Source organism: Canis lupus, chromosome X, assembly GCF_003254725.2.
Source record: "Canis lupus dingo isolate Sandy chromosome X, ASM325472v2, whole genome shotgun sequence".
In the NCBI taxonomy this organism is placed as follows: domain Eukaryota; kingdom Metazoa; phylum Chordata; class Mammalia; order Carnivora; family Canidae; genus Canis; species Canis lupus.
In genome coordinates, this window is record NC_064281.1 from 4,008,707 (window position 1) to 4,033,173 (window position 24,467).

General features: G+C 46.9%; 2 long non-coding RNA genes across 2 annotated transcripts in view; one reads left to right on the plus strand and one right to left on the minus strand.

Annotated features, from left to right (window-relative positions):
- The window catches only part of LOC112652423 (uncharacterized), a 31,109-nt gene extending 21,738 nt beyond the window's left edge, over positions 1–9,371 (plus strand). Inside the window, exons 5-6 of the long non-coding RNA XR_004813099.2 lie at positions 239–338; positions 9,068–9,371. This is a non-coding gene — a long non-coding RNA (uncharacterized LOC112652423). The remainder of the gene's footprint in view (positions 1–238; positions 339–9,067) is intronic.
- Positions 1–24,467, minus strand: part of LOC125754735 (uncharacterized) — a 333,661-nt gene that overhangs the window by 282,481 nt on the left and 26,713 nt on the right. The window lies entirely within an intron of this gene.

Consider the following 24,467-nt stretch of genomic DNA (forward strand, 5'->3'; position numbering starts at 1 on the left):
AATTTCTCAAAAAAAAAAAAAAAGAAAAGACAAAATGTTTACCCATTTAGAGAGTGCTATACAAAAGACTAGGGTTATCTTGACGGACATCTGTGGAATCCTGATAGGGCTACTTAAAAAGTCGCACCACCGATTAATTGGGGTATGATAGGAAGAACCACATTTTACAAAATCGCATACGCAAAAAAAAAAGCTCTGGCCTCTGAAACAGTGAGTTGATTGAATTTTCTTCTTTCAGATTTCAGGGTCCATCTGAAATAGTCCTCCCCACTCTGCCTTTCAAAGTATTACATGCTGACCTTCAAAGTCACATGATTTCCAAATGCGACCAAATCATGGTAAGTCTGCATTCCTTCTTATCTTTAATGGAAGAAACACCCCAATTCTCAGTAGAGCAAAAGTAAACGAAAATGGCCAGCGCGGCAGACAATTCTCCGTGTTAGTTACTAGGCATAACCGTTAGTGATCATATTGAAACACTGACTGTCAGGTGTCGGGACAAATTGACAGTATTTCTTCTGGCTGGTCCCTGCAAACTCTGGAAAAGCTACTTCTTGGCTACGGTGAAAGGCCTCAGCCTTCACTAGGACCCCCCTTCCCACCACTTAAACTTGATTTTCCACTATTACGTGAAGGATGCTCAGACAACATCACATTAATTTTGGTGGACACTAAATTTTATCTAATTCAGCAAGCAAGCCTCTGTTAATTAGGCCTCCCCGGACGAGTGATGGCATGAGAGCCCCGGACTGTCACTGATCGATACTCACAACTCAAGCAGCTCCGGTGGTCAATTACTCGAGCTTCTGAGTAAGAAAGAGGGTCCTATTCTTGGGAGCGACCCATCCGCGCCTACAATCACAATTCGCTGGCGCCTTGCCCCCGAGGCCACCGGTTGCATCCAAATAGCATCTCTGTGTCTTCCTCTCCTTCTCTGCCGGCAGGAAGAACGGCCAGGGGAAAGCACGCTCCTTGCCAGCACCTCCGACAGGGCTCATGCCTTCCAGCCTTGAGCCTGATGGATGGGGAAGCCAACCTGCTGACACAGCCTGTGAAGATCGGGTGTTTGATCCTAGGGACGCAAGCCTTGTTTGATGAGGTCGCGGGAGAATAAGTACACGCAGCCTGATTTAATGTAATCCCGCTCTGCAGTGACTTCCAAAGAACAGGGTATTAAGAGCCCACACGATAGCATCTCCTTCCTCGTGGGCCTTTCTCCGCCAAGAGCCCTCCGCATGTGTCTTCGGGGCGGGACACCACCCAGGCCGAGGGTGTAAATGGTCACATCGCTATTAGGTGGCTGACCCGGGTCTCTCAGAAGACTGACATTTCTGTAGGGAAACAATGCAACGACGAGGAGGAAATATGTTTCCGCGACACAGGGCAAATTACCACTGGATGGGAGAAGGAGCACATTTAGGAAAAGTAGGCTGGGAAGGGGCGAGAAGAGGCCAATGCTAACAGGCTGAAAGGATCATGTATTTACATCGCCTTTGCCAATGGGAGAAAGAGCCGTGGCCGCCCATCACGGGCTCTGGTGCTTCGTGACAGGCGATTTTCTCTGTCAGGTCTAACTTGTTTTGTGGACACCAACACCCTCAATGTCTCCACTCAAAGTCTTTTCTAAAAAGGAGGAGACTGTGGTCTGAATAACCACCCATGGTAGGTTAATATGCGTCTCTTCAGACTTAATCTCAGGCATGCAGAAATCCTTTTTCGTGTGGCCACGATTAATTAAACCGTGTTAGGAGGTGGCCATAGGTGCTTCCCGGTGGAGAATTCGGTTCTAAAGTGAGAGATTTGCAAAAATGTGGTGGTCTTCTACAAGAGGACATGACAGGAGAAGGAGAAATGTAGGAGTGATGGAAAGATGTGAGGTGAGTGGAGGTAACATGGGGATTGACGGATACAGTATTGGGTTTTCCACAGAATCTCATGATGAGCAGAAGACCAAAAATGGGTTCTTGAAGCAGACAGTCTGTTCATGTGTTTGTGTGCATTGCCATCAATAATAATAGTGTCCTGGATAATCATGGAAAAGAGCCTGCGCTTGATGTGTTTCAGCCTAAAGAGCACCTTGGCTTCCGTATTCTCACTCAAGTCCCCACAGGGATCCTATGAAGAAGACAAACTATGGAACCTGCTTAAGACATCGGAAACTGAAGCTCACGGAGTGTGAGTGGGGGGCCCCCAGCCTCCTCCAACCACCACGAGGTCCAGGCTGAGATCACACCCTCTGAACCCTATTGGGCTTCACCATCCTCTTATGTAAAAGGAACATCGAAATGCTGGTCAATGGTGGAAAGACTTATTCCATTTCACAGATGGAGAAACTGAATCATGGAGCGCTTGAGTAAATGAGTGAAGACCACATAGGGGTGCAATGTGGGCAGTCTGGGTGCTCCAGAGTCTATGCCCTTAGTCTCCACGCCGGACTCAGTGACAGCAGCTCACAGACGAGGGACGACGTCAGGAGGGTACAGCCCGTGGGAAATGGTGAGACAAGAGGAAAGAGCTCCAAGCTGACCTGGGAGCCATGGAGCAGCATCAAGACAGGGATGAGACCTCGGCCTGTCAACCGTCAATCAAATGAAACCCACGCGATGTTCTTGATCTGGGTCAGAATCTACCTTTTAACCGAAACTTTGGTGCACCAACAAGCACTCAATTAAGGGACGTAGTTGTAAGAGGGAACGGGTCAGTGGGACATTTATATCTTCCTTCAGTGGGAATCTGTACAGAAGAGAAGTGGGAAATCCGGACTAAGGCAAAGCCAAGATGAAATGGAGTTTTCAGGTTTCAGGCGGTAAAATACACCACACCCACCAACCTCATCGCTTCTAAGGAACACGTGCTTTGCGAGTAAGCCCCGTGAACCAGAAAAGAAAGGCGGGTCAGGGACTGCGGGAGGGAAAGCGTGGCCCCTTCGGAAACACTGCCTTATGGGAATTTAGGCTTATCCCCCTTTCTCTCTTATGAACATGATAATTCCTGAAACTGTGATAAGAGATTTACATATCTCCGAGCTTGATGCATTTCTTCACTGGTGGAGGAAACGGGACAATCCTATTTTACACCGCTGAGAAATTTATAATGGTAGAAGATAAGAGAAATAGGCCGGAGTGTCTGAGACACACAGATTAACAGTCTGCATCGATCAGTTCGCCAGATCAGTTCGCACAACCGTTGGTGTCACTCTGTGCAGCAACGGCTTCAAGGTACATAATATTGATGCCTCTTCTTTAGTGATATTTTAATTATATTCGTGAGAATGATGCTCGCGGGCCAACATACGGTAATTTAATCCGGGCAGGGGAGGAATGCTTTTGTTATCTCAATATTAAGATCAGTATTTTTTCCGTTGATGAATTTTGGTGTTAGAGGCGGTCGATGTAGCATGGAAATTTAGAAGATTGTTTGAGATGGCGTGATTGGAAAGGCTCCAGATTAATGGCATAGAAGCAGAGAGAGTATGGGGCGCCTGGCGGGGGCGGAGGGGCTCAGTGGGTGAAGCGCCCGCCTTCCACTCAGGTCGTGATCTCAGGGTCCTGGGATCTGGCCCCACGTGACGCTCCTGCTAGGGAGCCTGCTTCTCTCTCTCCCTCTGCTTCTGCTCTCTTGCTCGCTCACTCTCTCTTAAATCCATAAAATCTTGAAAAAAAAAAAAAAAAGGAGGAAAGAGGACCAAGCTAACTGCGAGCTGGACACGTGCAGACAGGAGGCGTGACAGCAGACATGTACGCACATGGCCATCAGTAGTTAGTGAAGAATTCAGGCAATGGGATGCTTCTCACTTTGCTTTGAGTTTGTAGCTCCGACCAAAGCTCCCTCGGAGCTGGAAGGATCATGGGATCCTGTAGGAACCAGCGGACATGGATGAAGTGTCTGTGTTTCCTTGAGTTCTTGGAAAAGACAGCTCACTTCACGGGGAGCCCCATCAAGTCCTGTAGGACCTTTACGACATTCCTCTACCCACAAAGAGCAGGAGCGTCTCCCTCGGTTGTGATAATGAACATCTCCTGATGTTGCCGAGTGTTCTCTGGGGGCAACAGTGAGCCCTGGTGGAGAATCAACATTTGATTCAACCAACAATAGTTTGATTGAACCCACATTTCATATGTGTTTCCCATGCACTGCTGTGTTAGGAGCCAAGCAGGCAGGGTGTAAACCAAAGCGATCTTCTGGTCCTCACCGTCCAGGGAGGAGGTGGAAGGGGGGACCAAGCGATTGCAGAAGTATTCACACATCACAAATTATCATAAGGTCTGTGAATGAAATACAAGAATCTGAGAATTTGAGAAGGATCGAGTGGGCGAAGGAGAAACCCGGGAAGAGCTTTCCAAGTGAAGGGTGAAGGACAGTTGGTTGTTGGAGGATAGATGGAAGTTTCTGGAGACGAAGAGAAGGGCATCCAGCCTGGGGGACGGTCTGCTTGAGGGTCCTAAGGGCAGGAAGAGACAAGCACAGGTAACGGGATGAAACAGGGTCAGGGGGCACGAGAGCCAAGGAGCCCAGGTGTGCACAGCCAGAGACCGCGGCATGAGTTCTGTATTTCATCCTAAGGTCGGGGGTCAGCCAGAGGTGACACGTGAGTCAAAGACTTCCACGGTGCACTGGTGCCTCGGGGGGAGCACTGGGAGGCGGCGGGGGGAGGGGCATGGACCCTCGCAGCAGCCCCGATGGGAGGGTGGTGCAGCAAAGCCGGCGAGGCGGGCGCACGGGTCCTGCGGTGCAAGCAGCCGAGAGGTCGGTGCACCTGCCCGCCGTGTGCTAAATGCAGCCACCAGCTCGCAAGGCGCGGCCCGCTTCCCCGGCCCCGGTGCCGGCCTGTGCTTGCTCCTCTCGGCACTGAGCACGGCCGACGTGCAACGGACCCCGGGCTGACTTTCCTTCCTGTGTGTCTCCCTTCCTGAAGCCCTCGCAGCCTCACCCCAGCCTCAAAGCGGGGGCATGGCGGGAGTAAGCGAGGCAACACCTGGGGACAGATGTGAGTCGGGCGGGGGGTGGGGGGGGCGAGGGCCGCCTGCAGGCAGCAGGTGCGCGCTGGAGCCGCAGGTGCGCGGTCAGCAGGCAGAAGGAGCGGGGGAGGCTGGAGCCAGCTCGGCCAGAGGGACAAGCCAACAGTGAGGCCCCTAACCTGTGAGGCGGAAATGCCCCTGCACCTCGTGTCCGTCGGGGGACGCGCGGCGGCGGATTTCTCGAGAAGCCTGGACTGGCAATACGACCTAGGGGTTCTGTTTGCACAGCGTCCCAGGGACACGGAGACGGTGGCAGGCCGAGGACGCCACTCGGGACTGGCCGGGCGGTGACAAAGGGGAGGAAGGGACGCCGACCGGGAGCTGTGGGGAAGGGTGCCCATCGCAGGTCCGCACATTTTTCCGTCTTTTACCAACCAGCTCAGCTTATGTGGGCACGGAAAGCGCTGCTTCCACTTACGGGACGCTCAAGGAAGCACCTGGTTTGGCTGCTGGCCCCTCTTGCCGCCCTGGTCACGGGCTGGTCCCCAACGGGCTGGTGCAGCTAGGGTGCCCCGTGCACGGGCAGGCCAGGCAGGGTCACCGCACGCGGGCCCCCTGCGCTCCCTCCTGGGGTGGCGGGGAGGAGGGGCACAGCTGCGGGGGGCCCGGCGGGCCGGGGTCTCGGCAGCCCAGTGCTCAGGCCGCGCGTGGGGGCCTGGCCATGCGTGTGTGCGAGAGAAATATCCCGCCTCACATGGGAACAGGCTGCGGGCAGAGGAGGCGGCTGCGTGAGGACCAGAGCCACCGGCTGCAGCAGACGACCACAGACGGCGCGTCCTCTCCGGGGACAGAACCGAGTCACAGCCTCGTCCGTCGAGGCCAGCCTGCCTGCCCGGACATCAGCGGCGCCTGCCCGCACCTGCAGCGGCCGTGCTGCACCTGCCCTCCTGCTCACGGGGGAGCACGTGGCTGAAAGGCCCAAGTGCCCCCCCACACACACGTGAAAACGTCTGCGTCTCTATCCCAAGATGCTGGGAAGCATTTGTTAATGAGCAGAGTCAAGGGAAAGTGGCTAAATTTGACTACGGGAAAATATGTTCACGAACGGAAGAGCCAAAACGATGGGACGCGCTCCATTTAGGGAAAGGAAGTCGGAAAAAATTTTTAAAATCATGAAGACAAAAGAAAGCCACGGCCTAAATGAGGAACAGCGTCTAGCAGAGCAATGTTTTTAGAGTTAGGGGAATGTGGCTCCAACAAATCCATCGTTTGCGGGCGGCGTGAGCATCTATCTGGATCCCCAGGCCCCTCAGGTAGAAAAGGAAACTGGCAAGTTCTACTTTAGCAAGTTTTATAAGCATCAAATAGGATAATATTTATCAAAGTACTTAATAGCATGCCACGGCATGTGCTTAATGCCCAGGATATTTTAGTCGCTCATCTGCAAATGTTTCAACTATTTTTATTTTTTATTCTCACGTCTTGAGAATACTGGTGGATACGGCCATTTACCATATAATATTTTTCACACCTTGGCCAAACTCTAGGCACACTCTCTATTAGAAAACCTATAAAAATTTCATAAATACGAAATTAAAGCCTGCAGGAATGTAAATTTTATTCTGCGGTTATGATGTGTGCCTCCAGGAAATGACCCTTGATATGCATAAAGCTGTATCACACTTATGCTCTGATTTTCATGCCTGGATAGCAGATAGTGGAAATAAAGCTACCCCCTCTCTCTTTCTTCTAAAATTGCTGAGATAAGGGAGGGTTATCATAACGACAGCGGAAAAAAAAAAAAAGAAAAAAAGAAAAAAATAATAAAAAATAACGACAGAGGCTCTCAAGCAGGTTTATGTCCGTTATTGTCGTTAGGCACAACAGTGGTTCTCCGGGCTACTCAAAATTAGTCAAGTCAGTGGCATTAAAACGACGGATGTCAACCTCACCTTGAATAAACGTATGATTGAAGGAGTGCATTGAGTCTTCCAGCATGTTTGAAGCACCTTATAGTTTTCGACACTCAAATCCAAGGACACAAAGATGAACAAGAAATATCCCCCAGCCTCAGAGAGAGAATGGTTGGGTCGCAGAGCCATAGCTTGAGGCAAAGCATTGCAAAGCAGTGTGAGCAGAGCTAATCTTCCCAGAGGCGGAGACATAAGAGAAGGGCACATCCGTGTTGGCTGACTGCACATCCACCCAGTTGCTGGACACGTGTTTGGCGTTTTGGACGCGAAGAGAACGGAGCCTATAAGGTCTGTACGTGGTCTCGTAACTTGTGGCCAAGCCCCACCAAATGCTCTTTGCCCTGCCCATGAGCTCATCTCTTTTGTCAGCCATCCGTCCATCCAGGGCGCTGGCATGACTACAAGCGCCATCGTGAAATGTTTCTTAGCAGACAAGGTGGGCTGTGCTGGGGGGTCCCTCTCACACTACTTTCCTACCTATACCCCAGACTTCCTCAACAATACCTGCACCAAGGTGCCTTCTTTACAACAAATGGAATTCCTTCTTTATCTTGACATAAGTCTGTATACCATAAGCTACCACAACCAGATTTTGAAAATAAAGCAATATGATGCCTTCGCCGGGCTATCATGGAGAAAGGCAAGGAAAATTGTCCCCGTAGAAGAGTATGTATCCCACCGTATTGAGAAGTAGGCGTGAAAACACAAGCATACATGAGGACATACATGTCCTTGAGGACATACATGGTGCCTCCTTAGATGCACAGGCCTGAGATTAGGAGGAGATCAGAAGATATTACTAAGGGAGAACGTGTGGTGGGAGGAGTACAACGCAGAAGGCACTCGTAACAACTAGCATTAAGATAAGGACCGCCAGGTGGTGGTAAGAGGGGAAAAAACATGGAAATAATGGCAAATAAATTTAGGCTAATGTGCTGAGACAAATCATAGGCTGCCCAAGGGGAGAAATCAAGACAGGCTGGTCTTGCCTCACACGAGCTTGGGCTGGCCCTGTCTAGAAGCACAGTATCGAATGTCCTTCTCAGGATATGGAATGAAACCAGCCGTGGTAAACTATCACAGAACACGTAGTCCTATGTGGAAACCCCCCTGTATGTTAAGAGAATTCCAACATGGTGAGTGGACGTCATACTAGTGAGATGGTTTTCCATGATGGTGCTCAAGCTTTGGCAAAATCCTAGACAAAACTGAGTTACAGTTGACCTTTGCACAACATGGGGGATAGGGGGATAAACCCCGACTTTTGTTTGCACAGTCAAAAATCCATGTGTGACTTCTGACTCCCCCAAAACCTAAGTACTAATAGCTTACTGTTGAAGTAAGACCTACAGAAGTCCTCCCGGTAACATCAGCAGCAGAGTCACACATATTTGGGGTGCTCTATGTATGGTGTACTGTATTCTTAAAATAGACTGAGCCAGAGGGGGGTAAAAAAAACGATGTGATTGGGAAAATCCTAAGGAAGAGAAAAGGCATTGATGGCATTGTACTGTATTTATCAAAAACAATGCACATGTAATGGACTGGCGCGGTGCAAACTTGTGTCGTTTCAAGGGTCAGCTGCATAATTTAATGATACATGCATCAAGAAAATCATTGTTTTAACATTGTGAGGGGAAAAAGTACTTGAATTTACAGAGGAAATAGAGTTCCATCGTAGGGGTGTATGATTATAAAAAGGTGTTTTTTTTACGTACCAGGGTAGCTAGGAGAGCTTCTGAAAACCATGAAGGATTTGGGGGTCATTCCTTGCTGTGGGGCTGCCTATGGGTTCCAGCATGTCATGCAGAACGGACGCAACCTCCAATGCGTAAGGGCTGCCATTTGTTGCAGCTGCTAAAAATGCGCCGCCCCCCACCCATGGTTCCCAAATGCTCCATAAGGGGGCATTCAGAATTATGAGAACTCCCAGAAGTCCTTGGGGTTAGCTAATTATTAAGTGGGCAACCGTTGGCCTCTGAGAGGATGAAGGATGGGGGAGAGTATGTAGGGATACGGTAGGGAAAAGGGAGTGGTAAATCATGAATACCAGCTGACGCTCAGGATTTAGGTCTTGGGCCTAAATCCGAACAGTGACTGAGCTACCAAATCTACTGTCCCCCGGTCTGTCCACAGGCCCTCGGCCCTTGCGGTGCTCCACTCTGAGAATGGATTACTGGGCAATGTGCATCCTCTTGGTTCATCACACAATTGTCTTCTGGCAGACCCTGCATGTAATTCACGCCTTCTTGGGAAGGCCTAACCCCAAGGAGAGTGCTGCGGAAGGCACTGCTTTGTCCTGAACCAGAACCCGGCAAATCCAAGCACCCTTCTCTCTTCCTCACCAACAATCAAGTTATTCTTACAAATAAAGGTTCGGCCTGGGTATCGTTAAAGATAACCTTTGTGCAAGTGAAGTCCGTCTTTCTCTCAACATCATCAGTATTTGGGGAGGAGTGAGTGACCCCTGGGAGCAGGGATGCAGAGATCTGAACACAGGTAAGTTTTCCATGGGAGCCATCCTCCATCTCCCGCGCATGTCATCTTCACCTGTTCACGCTTTCGGCTCATCCATGCGAGACGGATGGTATCAGAGGGTTCATGTACATTCGATGGGTAAACGTGGAGGGTGAAAAGGCCGGGCATCGCTGACTGTCCCTATGGATCATTCAGATGTGAAAGAGAAGGAGGGAGAGGCCTCCAGGAAAAGAGGTCACCCCGAGAGAGAAACAGGAGAAAATAGAACATGCGAGGGGGAGTGAGAACAGTGACTAAACAAAGCATGTGCAGGTGACATTGAGATGTTCCCAGGGTTGGAATCACGCCAGGGGCAAAGCAGCACAGTGGCCCTGTGACTTGCCGTGCATCCTCTGAGGAGAAGGATTTGCATCTCCGGGGGAGAATCGCAGCTGTGAATTATGGTGAGAAAGGCGTGCACAGACGCCTTTCATCTACCATCTGAGGCTCAAGGTGAGACATCTCAGCAGCGCCAGGCCAAGTGGTGGGGGGGGGGCATGTCACACGGGGAACTTTGAAACACCGATCTTGCAAGGGTGGTGAGTGGGAGTTTTGACAATGCTGTCAAACCCTTCAGGTCTTAAAGGCAGTTCCAGTAATCCCTTCTTTAAAACCTGTGGGATTGTTGGGTTTCATTGTCATGCAGACTGTCATCCCCAAGAGGTCTGCTTGCACTTACTAGGGTTCTGGGTAGCTGCTCAGAGCCTGTGGTGAGGCTGGGGACCAGGACAGGTGCACAGGCATGGAGGGATTCTTGCAACGGGAATGTGTGGAATGAGAGAAACCAAAGACAGGATTTTCCTGTAGTATTTTATGTATGACGCAATTTTGCTTCCTCTTCTGTGTGGGCGCCATGAAAGTATGGGAGCACCTCAAGGTCTGAACAACGTCAATAGAACAATAACCCACACTTTTCCCAGCGGAACACTGAGCAACTTCAGATTTTTAAAGACTGCTGACTCCACATGCATGGAGCATACTCTCTTTGGAAAGAGCTCTTCTCTTGCTTTAAGAAAGAGGGTGTGGTCCACAGCAAACGGGAAAATGAGACTTGCGTGGAAACGGGCAGAAAACAAGGGTGGTTGGCAGGGACTGGAGGGAGGGGCAATGGGGAGACTGTTCAGTGGGTATAAAGGTTCAGGCACGCAAGATGAGTAGGTTCTAGAGTTTTCAGAAACTGTTCCATCAACTACTCTCCCTGCTTCCACCAATACCAAACATCCTCAGGTCGTGAGGTGAAGGAAGTAGGTTGACGGAGGTTGGTGCTTTTGCTTCTTTTGCTGATTGTGTAAAAATAATTTTCATGCTGATAGAGAAGAGCAACCTCTAGACAGACAAGTGAACAGATAGTTTCGTCTAAACTCCAGAAGAAAAGGTGAAAGAGTTGATGGCCTCTAGGGCAGTTGCTTGAATGGGAGAGGCAACGATGTGGGGCGACGAAGAGCTTTTTGGATGCCAGACTTCTTTAAATATTACCGACTTTTAAAATTACGGTTGACCCTTGCACAACATGGGGAGGGGAAGTGGACACCAACCATCCCCCAACGCAGACTGTCGAAAACCTGCATATACCTTTTCACTTCCCCAAAACATAACTAATAACAGCCCACCGTTGACCGGAAGGCTTACCAATAGCATAAACAGTCCCCTAGCACATACTTGAAAGATCTCAGTATATACATATTCATATTTTGTAAGTAAACCAGAGAAAATAAAATGTGATTAATAACATCATAAGGAAAAAAAATCATAAGGAAAAGAAAATACACCAACAGGGCTGCACTGTATTTATGAAAAATACTGGAGTCTAAGGGGCCTACACAGTTGAAAGCCATGTCGGTTAAGGGTCTATTGTATTTGCAAGTAGTTCTTGCAATACAATTAAATGCAACATCCCACTCCCCGGTCAGCTTTGTACCAAAGCTAACAGCGATCGTCTGAAACAAGCTCGTTACTCCCCTGCTTGACATCCTCTGGCACAGCTGAAGGCGCCCTTAGAACACAGTCGTAATGCTCTCACACGGCCTGAGGCTGGATTCCACATCTCCTCTCCCTCTTCTCCTGTCAGATCTGAGTTAGCTGCCTCTTGCCCCGCTTCACGGCTCTTGGGACTCCATTCACATCAGAACGGGTGTGTGCCTCCTCTGGGCCCCGGCTGCCTTGAAGACGGAGACCTTCCCTTTTGTTCATGGCACTGTTTCAGTACCAACACCATTGGTATATATTCACGAGGTGAACGGACACAGGCTCTTGTCTCATGTCCCTGGCCAATCTTTGGTAAAATGTTCAGGTTGTCAGAAAAGTCACGTCCATGAAGGTTTACTGATAACAGAAAGCGCTCAGTTGTTGTATTTGCTGAGGTGATGAGAATAACCTGCCCCCACATATGCCCCGTGTATCACCACATTCCTCTCAGGGAAGAGATGATCGTTCCAACATCTACCCTTGCCTCCTTTGTTCTAAACGGCAGAGAAGATGTACACGGAGCCTCGAAAGAATCTGGAAACAGAGAGCATTAACTATATTAGTTATTTTAAATTGAAAAGCTAAAATCCAAAGATTGGGTATCCAGATGTCTTCTAGGCAAGTGAATTCCCAACATTAGTCCTTGGACTTCCTGCATCAAAGAGAAGTGAGGAATTTGTCAAAGAATATGAAACTTGTAGAATCACTGCCAACTGGTTAGATCAGAATCCTGGGTGCTGAGGCTCAGAACTTGGCATTTTTTAAAATGCCCCCATGGAATTCTGATAGGTAGCCAGGTTCGAGAACCAGGGATCCTGTCCATCCTTGATACAACAGCTTACTAGCCCCGTGGCATTTTGGAGATACGGCCATTTGGTCTCCAATTGAAAATGATTCGACTTAACTGCTTTTTATAGAAGCTGGTTCCATTTTTAGAAATCTCAAATGGTTAGAAAGTCTTCATTTTAAATTAACTACAGCAAACCATCCCCCCCTCCACTTTCAGTTTGGTTCATTGGCACTTACAGAATCAACAGAAGAAATCTAAACCTTTCCAGCTTTTAAAGCCCTTTCCATATTTGAAACAGGCTACCATATTGTATTGATGATGGCTGTCTATGCGATCATCAAATTATCTCAAATTTAGTGACATGAAACAGCAACATTTATTGCAATTTCTGCAGATCAAGGCTCTGGGCTTAGCTGGGTTCTCTAGACAGGAAGATCTCTCACAATCTAAAAACCTAACTGTCGGACAGAGCTATGGGCCACATCTCCAGAATGCACTGGAAAAGACCTGTCCCAAGCTCATGGATGTGGTTGCTGAGAGGATTCAGCTCCTCAGGATGGATGGAAGGTGCTTTGGTCGCATGCTGCTGTCTGAGGAGGTCAGGGTGAGACCCCGTGGTGGGATTAGAGGAGTTGATGAGTGTGAGTCCCTGTGGTGGGATAAGGAGGAAGAGACATCACAGCTTGAGGACCCAGGGAGAAAGCCGACATGTGCAAGTCAGGTAGAGAGGATCGTCACAGAACCCGATGCAGTGGCCCCGTGATCCCAGACTTCTAGCCTCCAGGACCGTGAGAAATAGATGTGTGGTTTTTGAGCCACTCAGTCTACGCTGTTTTGCTATGGCAGCCGGAGCCGATGGAGACTGTATCGTAATCTCAGATCACTTCATCTCTATTCATCATCAAGGAGTCAACAGGCATCCTGTACAGAAGAGATGGAGATGCAGACAGACACAGGGGTGTGAGTGTCAGGAGGTTGGAATTTTGGGAGCCATTTCAGCAGGCTGCCACCCACACATGTGGTGCTGAGTTCCCTTTTCTCCAGATCCCTGTCGCACTTGATAATCTCTCATAAAACCCATGTTTGCATTTCTTCATTCTCTGCACCTCTTGGACCTTTTGGCCATCGTTCTCCAACCATCTCATTCCAAAATGAAGACAAGAAGGCTCTCTGTAGGTCTCTCCTTCTTCCCAAGTTCCAGTCATCCGTCATCATCTTCTTTTACGACATTTCATTTCAATCTGGCTGTAGCACCCCGGATATTTTTTGGACACATCCATAACCCAACGACTTAGAAGTCCGGATGTGCGAACATGTGTTGTGACACCCACTGTCCCACTATAGTTCTCTTCTAGTTTCTGCTTGGTGTCTCCAAACCTGTGCTATAGACGAAGTGTCATCACTCAAGCTGGGAAATCTTTGTTAGCCAATAGCAGGGAAGGCTGAGCTGCACGTGGAAACTGTCATGGCACACACCGCACCCCACCCCTTCCTGCAACAAGTGGTCTCCTTTGGGGTATTTTGAACTGTTTGTTTCAAGTCTCAGCAGTTTGAAACGCACATGCCGAGCGACTCTCAATGGGACTGAGAAAGACCACACTCTCCTTTGGTGTGTGACTACCATCGTAAGAGCACGGCCAAACGCCTTCTGCAAGATGGCATAACTCGGTCCGTCTGCCAGCCATAGCATCCTGGCTCAAAGGGAGTGGAGTCTTGAATGTGCTGCACTCCTAGCAACACAGAACAAACCCTTGGCGTCTCTGTTTTCTGCACATACTAGATTTTGTGTCTTCAAAATGCACAACACCATGTGAGCAGCCAAGCTGCACCCCACCTTCAGAATAGTCACTGGCATTTGTATTGCTGAGTCCAAACAGGATTTACGTTGGGTGTGTCAGTACAGCGAATCTACCTTGGGAACAAGCTCAGAACAGAGCAAGCACATAGGATCGGGGAAGCGCCTACTTGCTTTCTTCCTTTGGCTTGTATCACCTACCACACGTGAAACAGAATATCCATATAGTGTGGTGAAAAAAAAAAAAGAATTCATGTGATTTTCAGGCATACAGATTTGGGTATACAGCTGAGTTTAATTAAACCACTTGAGAAATTGTGTACAAATAAGTGATTCTCTCTGAGCCTATTGTTTTTATTATTGAAGAAATGTGAATAATCCCATTCGTGATGATGGTAGTGGTGATAATTCAAAAGGTTTAATGAAATGGTTAACACAATGTACGTAAGAGTTGTTCATTCCTTGTCCTCGTTATTCCTAGAGCTCGCTAAGAAATTCCTTCTGGAAAGATGCACCTGTTGCTGGTAATATTTCATAAGATGTACTTAGATCCCCTACAAGGTCAATACTTAGGTACGAGTGGAAAATGAAGTATTTTGGTGAAATTGTGACATAAGTCAACAACGTGAAGATGGGCTTTTCTGTCCAAGAGGAGAATAGGATTCTGAAGGCTGCTCATAGCTTTCCATGAAGGTCCCATCCCACCATCATTGGTGTTTTCACCCTGGATCTTACTTAAATGTCATACAACACACAGACTGACTCTGTCTCTCTCGCCAGAATTTTAAAAGTATTTCCCCCACGAAGATATGGTACTATTTCACGCGTACTAAGGTACGCACGCAACATGCATTTGCTGTTCTTGCATGCAAGGGTGGTCCGCGGAGAGACTGCGTACATGCAGGCACAGCACCGGTAGCGTGAAGATTTGCATTAGTAAATGATACTTGCAGTCTCTCCCTCTTTATTCCACAGGACGCATGAAGCAGTGATTTTTGAGTGATTCACTCAAAATCAGATTTGAAAAAAGCCTTCATGGATTCATGCTATTTTTTTTAACCGGGCCCTCAGGTGCAGTAATTTGTCTCCATTCCCAACTGCAAGGTTCTGACAGGTGATTCTGGAGTCTCCTCACTTTTCTTATTTCTTTTCTCAGCGGATATTTATGTTTTGCCATCGACAACGAGCAGCGCGCCGTACTTGGCACCTTTGTGTCCTGCACAATATTTTGAAAGGGGAGACACAATATAGGAGATCATCTTAGATGACGAGAAGGGCCTCCAGCGTGAAAGATTCACACTGTCCACCAGCAGGACATCGTGACGCGGGGCTCATGGTTGTATTGTTACGAGGTGTGGGTCTGCATGGCCACAGAGCCTGGGATTATGTGAGCACTGGAGAGACATCCACAAGGGTGAAGGTGGGGTTCTAGACAGAGCTGGGTGGTCTTCTATGGAGCTGGACTGGGGATCTAACGGTTGAGGTCACCTTCTCCCCATACATGGAAAGCAAGCGTACAATTAATTACATTTATACTTTTCTATAAAAAATTGTCTACGTAGTGGACAGTCACAGTAAAAAATCAAAATTTAAGATATTAGATGTTAAAATCTCTCTAAAAAAGAAAATCCCAAGGTTTGGAAGCCAACACGTCTGCTGCTTTGAGGAGCATCTGAGTGAAAGATGGTGAGGTGACTCCCAAAGGAGAAGGAAGTGGTGGGAGACAGGTTTGGGGTGTGGGCCCTGGGGCGTAGGAGCAGGGCCCCGTGAGAAGGTGCAGGCGGCACTGTTGCTCCTGCATGCAATGTCTTAGGACCACATACAGTGAAAAAAAAAAAATTTATATATGTGCGTTCAACTTCCTCCATGAGATGCTTCCACACTGCTCTTCAAAGCACTCAAGGAAACACTAACCAGGTTTGCCGATCACAGAAAAAGAAGAGCCATACATCAGCTTGCAGGAGAGCAGCTTCTTAGTGCAAGGAGAGAATTAGGACAGAGAGACACAGCTGAGGGGAGCCGTTTGCAGCCCGCCTGCCCGCTCTGAGCACACTGAGCATTCAGCTCCAGGTCCTTACCATACATTTGCAATAAAGACGGGTTGCAGGGGAGGAAGGGAGTGTACTAGATGTAGTGGATGGGAGAGGAAGCTCCCGCAGGGTCCTGTTGTCATTGGGAGCCTTGTGGGTGGGGCTGGGTGTGTGTCTGGCTCTGCCTGGGCCGTGGTCAGGCAGGATGGGACGCCCTCTCGGAAACAGCAAGAACGTGGAAGCACAAAACGTTTCTGGGGACTCCTGAGCACTGGCTTCGTCTTCTGCTCTGAAGCAAGAATAAGAGGATGCGTGTGGCTCAGTCATCGAGGCATCCCGCATGTATTCCAATCCCTGGCATGGTCCTCAGGGTCTATCGGTACATTCTTATGCAACGGTGCCCACGGGCATGAAGCACAAGAGCACGGCAAGGATGCCACCTCTTAACTGCGGGAAACGGCTCGCTGCGCAGAAACGTCCCGCACGCACGTGTGCTCCAGAAGGGAGATGGGGCAGCTGAAAGCCTCTCCAAGAAGCACCTGCCCTCAGCTCATGAAGCTGCCCCCAGTCGACCACGTTCCACATCCTTGCTAAATGAATTGAATACTTGGGGCGGCCAGAGCATCGTCACGTGCGGTACAGTCTGTCCCCTGATTCACGGCTCCCAGGAAGGTCCACGAGGTGCTTGTGCAATAGTACTGCTGGGGTCCTGCAGGCCCAACACATTGGTCTCACTGTCACCGAGAGCGACACACGCATGCTTAGTAGGGGCAGTGTGGGGGTGCAGGCAGTGTTGGAAGCCACGGAGGGTAGTGTTTCTGCTCTGAGCCCTGTGCCTTATTTTTTTTAATATTTTATTTATTCATGAAAGACACAGAGAGAGAGGCAGAGACACAGGCAGAGGGAGAGGCAGGCTCCGTGCAGGGAAGCCTGATGAGGGCCTCCATCCCAGGACCCCGGGGTCATGCCTCAGCTGAAGGCAGACGCTCAACTGCTGAGCCACCCGGGTGCCCCAGGTCTGTGCTTTAAAACTATCTATTAACAGGATTTTCTATCAATATACCTATACACACGTATACGTACGTTTCCTGATGCTGCTGCTGTAACAGAGTACCACAGAGTGACTTACAAGAACAAATGGATTATTGTATAGTTGTTCAGGTTACAACTTTAACATTTAATTAAATAAAATCTTTAAAATAAATAAATAAATAAAATCTTAAACAAACAAAATAAACCCTCCTCCCGAAATAAGGTGGCAAACAGAAGAGCAAAAGAGAAGCCACAGACCCAGCCCATTTGCACAAATCAGTTTGCAGCATTCAAAGACCTAAAAAGAAAGAAAGGGAAAAAAAAAGACCTAAAGAGGAGTGAAAATGGACATGGATCAATGGCAATAAATAAATAAATAAATAAATAAATAAATAAATAAAACATAATATCAACCTAAAGACTAAGGCGGAGCCACTCACACAAAAAATGTTACCTGGAATTTTTATTTTCCTGAGATTTTAAGTTAAAGGGAAAGAGTTTTTCAAAAGCATTCAGTCAGGGACAATAAATGCAATAAAAATCTGAAATAAAAACAAGCTCCCCACAAGAAGTCAAAATCATGGGGTGCTCAGACATCTATGGAAGCCTGAATTAGAGACGTCTTTTTCTTCTGAAAGTAGAAAAATTGTTATCCAAAGAGGTTTATATCTGCCCAAGAGGTCTGTCTCATGTAAGAGCAAATATTAAAGGATTCCATTTGTTTATAATCCAAATATTCTCAAAATTAAAATCCACTTTAATTCACAAAGAGATGAAGCAGAAATGAGAACTCGAGAATGGAGAAATTATGGGTCTCATTTTAATTTAATTCTAAGCAGGTTTGGAAACAAAATCACCAGACATGCATAGTGTTTCTTACAAACTAACACCAGAGATGCATAGTGTTTCCTACAAAAACAAAGTGGCAAATATGGCTATCCAAAGAAACTAAATGTCAAAAGCTGTTGAAAAGGGTGTATTAGTTGTAACATGTCTAACAAAAATAATTTGGCTTTAAAATCCGAGATTCTGTTAGGAAAGGATATGAAAATATGAGTCAATAAAATATAAGTCGTCCTCATTGGACATGGTGGGAGTTTAAAGATAATGACTTCATTCATGATGCTGAACAATGTAAGTATCAATAATAATGAAAGTAACTCATATTTCTGAGACACTTATTAGAGACCAGCTGTTGTTCTCGGCATTTGTTTTTAATATTTCATTTATTCATGAAAGACAGAGAGAGAGAATGGCAGAGACACAGGGAGAGGGAGAAACAGGCTCCATGCAGGGAGCCCGACGTGGGACTCGATCCTAGGACTCCAGGATCACACCCTGAGCCAAAGGCAGGTGCTCAAGCACTGAGCCACCCAGGCGTCCCTCATGTAGATTCATAGTATGGGGTCAGTAATTGTCTTAGTGTGTTTGGGCAATTGTAATAAAACACCATAGATTTTGCAGGTTCCAAGCAGCAGACTGTTATTTCTCATATTTCTCTGGGCTGGAAGCCCAAGACCAAGGAGCCAGCAGACGTGGTGTCTAGGGAGAACCCGCTTCCCGGTTCATAGACGGCATCTCCTGCCTGTGTCCTCACGTCTGTCTGGGGTCTCTCATAGAAGGGCACTGATCCCACTCATGGGGTTTCACTCTCATGACCGGGGCACCTCCCAAAGAAACGTCCCCAAACACCAACCCGTTGGGGTTAGGCTTCCATACGAAATCGGGGAAATATTCAGGCTGTAGCAATCAGGTTCTTGAAAAGCTGAGAGGGAGGCACAAGAGAGTATTTCCAAAAGCAGAATGTGCCCTTCTAATCTTTGGAAAAGATGTGAACAAATGAGACACAATCATAGCACAAAAGAACGTAAAACAAAGGAAATGGCCAGAAAGCCTTAAAACCCCTCACCAGCAAGGAGATGACTGGAGCCAATCACACATGTATTGTCACCCGTGGCTGGAACAGAGAAAAGGTTAAACTCTCATGTAAACACACAGAGTCTCCCAGATTGGGCTAAATAAACCCAAATCCAAACATTTTGGGGGGAAATAACAGCCTAAGTACAGCTCCCTTGCCCCTGTGCTTCTCGATAAGCAAACCTAGAGAACCTGACCAAAATCACAGAAGGAAACACAAAAGGGGAAGGAGAAACAGTTGCGGACACCACGAGGGCGCTCCCCCCCCCCCATGGAAATCCTGTAGAGCAAATCGGCCTAAATTCAAGAAGCCCCCAGAGCAGCTCACACCCCAACTCCTGACACCCAGGTGGAATTTTGTAGGAAATACACAGAGGATCGTCCAGACAAGTCCAAGAGCACCACTGACACCAGTTCTCCACGGGGCAGGGCTGCGGCCAGCAGTCTCCCGCTCCCAGGGTTAGGGTAAAGGAAGAGGATACGGGGCTGCGAATCCTGCATCTGGAGGCAAGACCTAACCATGCAAGAGACGCGGACCAGGGTATTGAGAGCATTTGCAGAGCTGCAGAACGGCAGTGGTGAAGACCACCCGGAGAAGAAGCGAACCCCGCGGTGGGGCCAGAATTGGGTCCCTCAGGTGCTGCCCACGTCCTGAACCTGCTTGGGGGGGGGGTGTCAGCCCTCCACACCCCCAGGCCCCTGTTATGCGTTTCCTACTGTTGACTCATGTGAGTACCAACCCCCGCTGGAGCAGGACCTGCCTTAGACTAGGCTGTGGGTGCCCTGGACATCGTGCTAGACACACACACTCTCACACACACAATCACAGGTGTCTTGAGATAACTATTAAATGTGGCCATTTATAACCATGTAAAACCAATATGAGTAGGAAGTTAGGGTGAAGAGAACCACAAAAGTATGTTTTTACAACGCCAATTTCTTGTAAGAGGCATGTCTATAACATGCGTATATATAAAAATTGTAGGGGCACCTGGGTGGCTCAGTCAGTGAAGCATCTGCTTTTGGCTCAGGTCATGATACTGGGGTCCTGGGACTGAGCCCTGTGTCAGGCTCCTTGTTCAGTGGGCAGTCTGCTTGTGCCTCTCCCTCTGCCCCTACCCCTGCTCGTGCTCGGTCTCTAGCTCCCTCTCTCTCAAATAAATAAAACCTTTTAAAAATTGTAAAGTAGACGATGGATAGATAGATAGATAGATAGATAGATAGATAGATAGGCAGGGAGATAGATGATAGATATATATATAGAGATAGATGGATGATAAATAGATGGATAGATAGATAGGGAGATAGATGATGGATGGGTGGATAGATAGATTGGTAGATAGATAGAATAGATAGGGAGAGGGATCCCTGAGTGGCTCAGCAGTTTGGCACCTGCCTTTGGCTCAGGGCGTGATTCTGGAGACCCAGGATCGAGTCCTGCGTCGGGCTCCCTGCATGGAGCCTGCTTCTCCCTCTGCCTGTGTCTCTGCCTCTCTCTCTCTCTCTTTCTCTCATGAATAAATCAATAAAATCTTTAAAAAAAAAGAATATATAGGGAGATAGATAGATAGATAGATAGATAGATAGATAGATAGATGATAGAGACAGAGTGAGATAAGGTGCACAGAAATAATGGACAAAAAGACAATCTGACAGACATCCAGGTACTCGTCTACCTCTATCTGGACTCTGGAATTCTTCACCAACCTGAGGCTCAGGAACTAAGAAAATTATGTAAACCATCTGACTCTCAGAGCCTTAGTTTCCCTACCCATAAAGCAGAGACACTAATGTATATTCAGTCTAGTTCCTGTAGACAGCAGCTGACGATGACTTGTCATGCGCCTGACCCGTACGAGTTTTCCAATAAATAATGGCTTCATGCCTCGTGTAATGTAGAAGTGCATGTACCCACAAAGACATTTTGTAGAAATAAGCAGCATTAAAAAAAATAACAAAAACAAAAAAAAAAGCAGCATTAAATCCTGGACCATTTCAAGAGCAAATTAAAATCAAATCCGACACTGTGAATATATGTGTGCGTTGCATGTTAAGGAAGCTATTAGAGATAACCAAAAAGTACTACACAACTATATTTCTTCAAAGAAAAAAAAAAGGCCAGAATACACCAAGTGCGTGTGTATGAGCTGTGTGTGCAAGTGTGCACTTTGCAAATTTCTTCAATGGAAGAATCTTGAAACAGACATGATAGACCATTTGTTTCGACACAAATAGCTCATAAGATCTCTCAAATGCTCCTATTCTTCTATTGCTAAAATGAATATGGAAGGATAAATGAGTTTCTCTGTCAGTTTAATTTTATTTTGGGGGAAGAAACACTTTCCAAATGTACAGAGTAATACTAGGAAACATTTCATACAGATAGGTACGTCTGTATATTTGTATGTATATTTAAATATAAACCATTTTACTGTCTATTTGTCCAATCTCTTTTAAAATCCTCAAAAATGTCTTTTTTTTCTCCATCAGAAGCAAATATCTATTATGACTCTCCTGCTGGCTCTTGACCTGCAGTTGTAAGCGTAACGTTGCCACTTTATGGTATCGAATTGTATGTACTCGGATCAGTACAAACATGACTCAGGACACATAAGGCGGGTCTGTGTCTGAGTAGCACTGAACTAATAGAATTTCTATAGCCACAAAGTTACTAAAACAAGAACAACTGTTGTGTACTGACCATCGAAATAGTCCCATCACTGGCATTGGCTCCACACCATGAACTCAGGTCGGAAAAGGTACATTCAGAAGTTATATATGGTTATATTTATTGTGAAAATACATCCAGTAAGGTATGTGCATAAATGGAATTGAACATGGAGTAAGATTACCAAACACTGGCATCTCTTAATAGCTAGTGCTCATCTAAACAACGTGAAATGACTTCACTACGTGTGGGTGGCAACTTTTATAAGAACCCCTTTTCCATAGCTTTTACCATTGTTGGCTTTGGACCGTTAAGTAAAGGTCACGTCATTTTTGCCTACTTATCTGAGGAGTGTGACACTGGGTCTAAGCACTTCACAATGTCTTCCATACTCATCTGTGTGTAAATGGTTTAAAAACTGAGAGGGACGCCTGGGTGGCTCAGCGGTTGAGCATCTGCCTTTGACTCAGGTCATGATTCTGGGAACCAGGATCGAGTCCCGCATCGGGCTCCTTGTGGGGAACCTGATTGCCCCTCTGCCTGTGTCTCTGCCACTCTCTCTCTCTCTCTCATGAATAAATAATTAAAATCTTTTTTAAAAAACCTCCCAAGAGACCCCAAATTAGGATCACTCAGTTAAGCTGCTCCAGAATTTCAGACTCTACAAAAATCATAAGGCAAAAACAAACAAAAAGGTCTGTTTAGTCGTTCTTGACCACTAAGTTTCATGGTTATTTGCAAAAAATCACAAATACAATCATCTTTTTGTACCTGTAGCATCCAGAAGCTACAGTGTTTTGTCTGTATCTAAAAAAGTCATGACCATGTTGAGGAAGACAGAGTTTCAGTACTGAAAAGTTGAAGATCTGTGGGAGAACACTGTCAAAGGAAGATTGGTTTGCCCCGACCCTGTAAATCTCCACTTGATGGGAATGTCTCCCATGCAAACTCAACGCAGTCCTAAGCTCAATATTGCTCATGAAAGGGATTCTGGATGAGAGTTTCACTTGCTTCATATCAAAGTAATCTCGTCTCTGGGTGAACTCAGCATTCATTTGTCCAAACAAATATTCAAGAAGTACCACATGTTCATAAGTGGCTGTATTAGTTTCCCATTGCAGATTACCCAATGAGCACACAACAGCACACATCTTTAATCTGCTAGTTCTAGAGGTCAGCCATTCACAAGGGATCTCGTGGAGGTGTCACAGACTGTTCCTTTCTAGGAGCCCAGGGGTGAACCCACTGATGGCCACTTCCAGATTTTACAGGGAATCTGCCTTCCTATGCTCATGGCCAGCTTTCCATCCTCAATGCCAAAAATGGCGGTTGCCTTTTTCATAGCGCCGTGTCTTGGTTCTGCCTCCATTTTTTCAACTTATAGGGTCCCACTGGAGAGTCTAAAATAACCTCCCTATTTTAATGTCAGCATGTTAGGAACCTCAATTCCATTGTCTACCCTAGTCCCTGTTTAGATGTAATAGGATATAGTCACAGGTTTTTGGAACTCTGGGTGCAGATATTTTTGGCTAGCTATCACACTGCTTACTCTAGAGAACTTACTTTTCCCAGAGATACAACAAAGACTCTGCCATCTAGGGTTTCCCAGTCTAAAGGGGAAAGAAGCTATGTGACAAAATAGTTTAAACACATGATCCTATAAGAACACACAAGAGGAGATATGTTAGTGCTGGGGGCCAGAAAAGACTCCTCAAGTGGGTAACTTTTGACCTAAGTCTAAAAGAACAAATATTCTTAAAGACCAAATATAATAAAGTCTGTGGCTAGGAGGAGAAATGGAAGAGTGATAGAAGGGCAGATCTTCACTCCATCAGGCATCCCTACTCCCTAACAAGCAGAAAGTATATGGAACATGACACATACAAGGAATGGTCAACAGAACGCTCATATGTAAATGAACAGCGATATCGAGAAGTGTGAAGCTGAGGATTGATATGATCGGGCTTGAACATTGGGAAATCACTATAACTACAACATGGAGAATGGACCACAGGAGGATGGGGCTGGAGGCAAGAACACCAGCTACCCATACCTTGACTAGCACAAAAAGCTCTAATTTTGTTTTCTGGTGACAACCTCTCGCATTTACAGTCCACTACTTGGGCCCTTTCACTCCCTAACTGCATGCTCTAGTTTGCAAACCAATGTTCCAGTCTCCTGGTAGCTGGTAAAACCATCGTGATCCACCCACTTGGATTTGCCTAAGTTCTGCTTTGGAGCATCCCAGCAGGAAGGAAGGATTGTATTTTTTCAACCCAGCCACTGGCTCCTGTCCTTTCCAGGCACCCATGGAGGTCTTGGAAAGATAAACTGAAGCTTTCCCAAAATAGAAGAAACCAACTCATGAAACCACAAGCCATCTTTCCCTAGAAATAATGGTGGTGCAAAAAGCCACGAAGAATACAATACAAGGAAGCACTGATTGTGAAGGAGGTTCAGTCAGATGTCTTTAGGACAGTGAGCCCCGACATGTGGTCCATGGATGGCTGCCATTCCCAGCAGGCTAAGTAGAGATGGAGAGTCAGCATGTTGAAATGTATATAGTAACTTGATACAGTCAATGTCTCTCTGTGGACTCTAATAATGAGACAGTGAGCTGGTATTTTGTAGGTCTTTTTACTTCATCTTTCCTCATACTTCATTTTGGCTTACAAAAGTCTAGGTCCATGAAACATCAGAGATTCTTTTTTTTTAAAAGCATTGCTCTGAGGTCTTTTTCAAATTTCCTAAGGCTGTGATGCAGGTAAACTCAGATCAATGGCTGTGGGATCCCTCTACTATCATTTTTTAAATTATTTTAT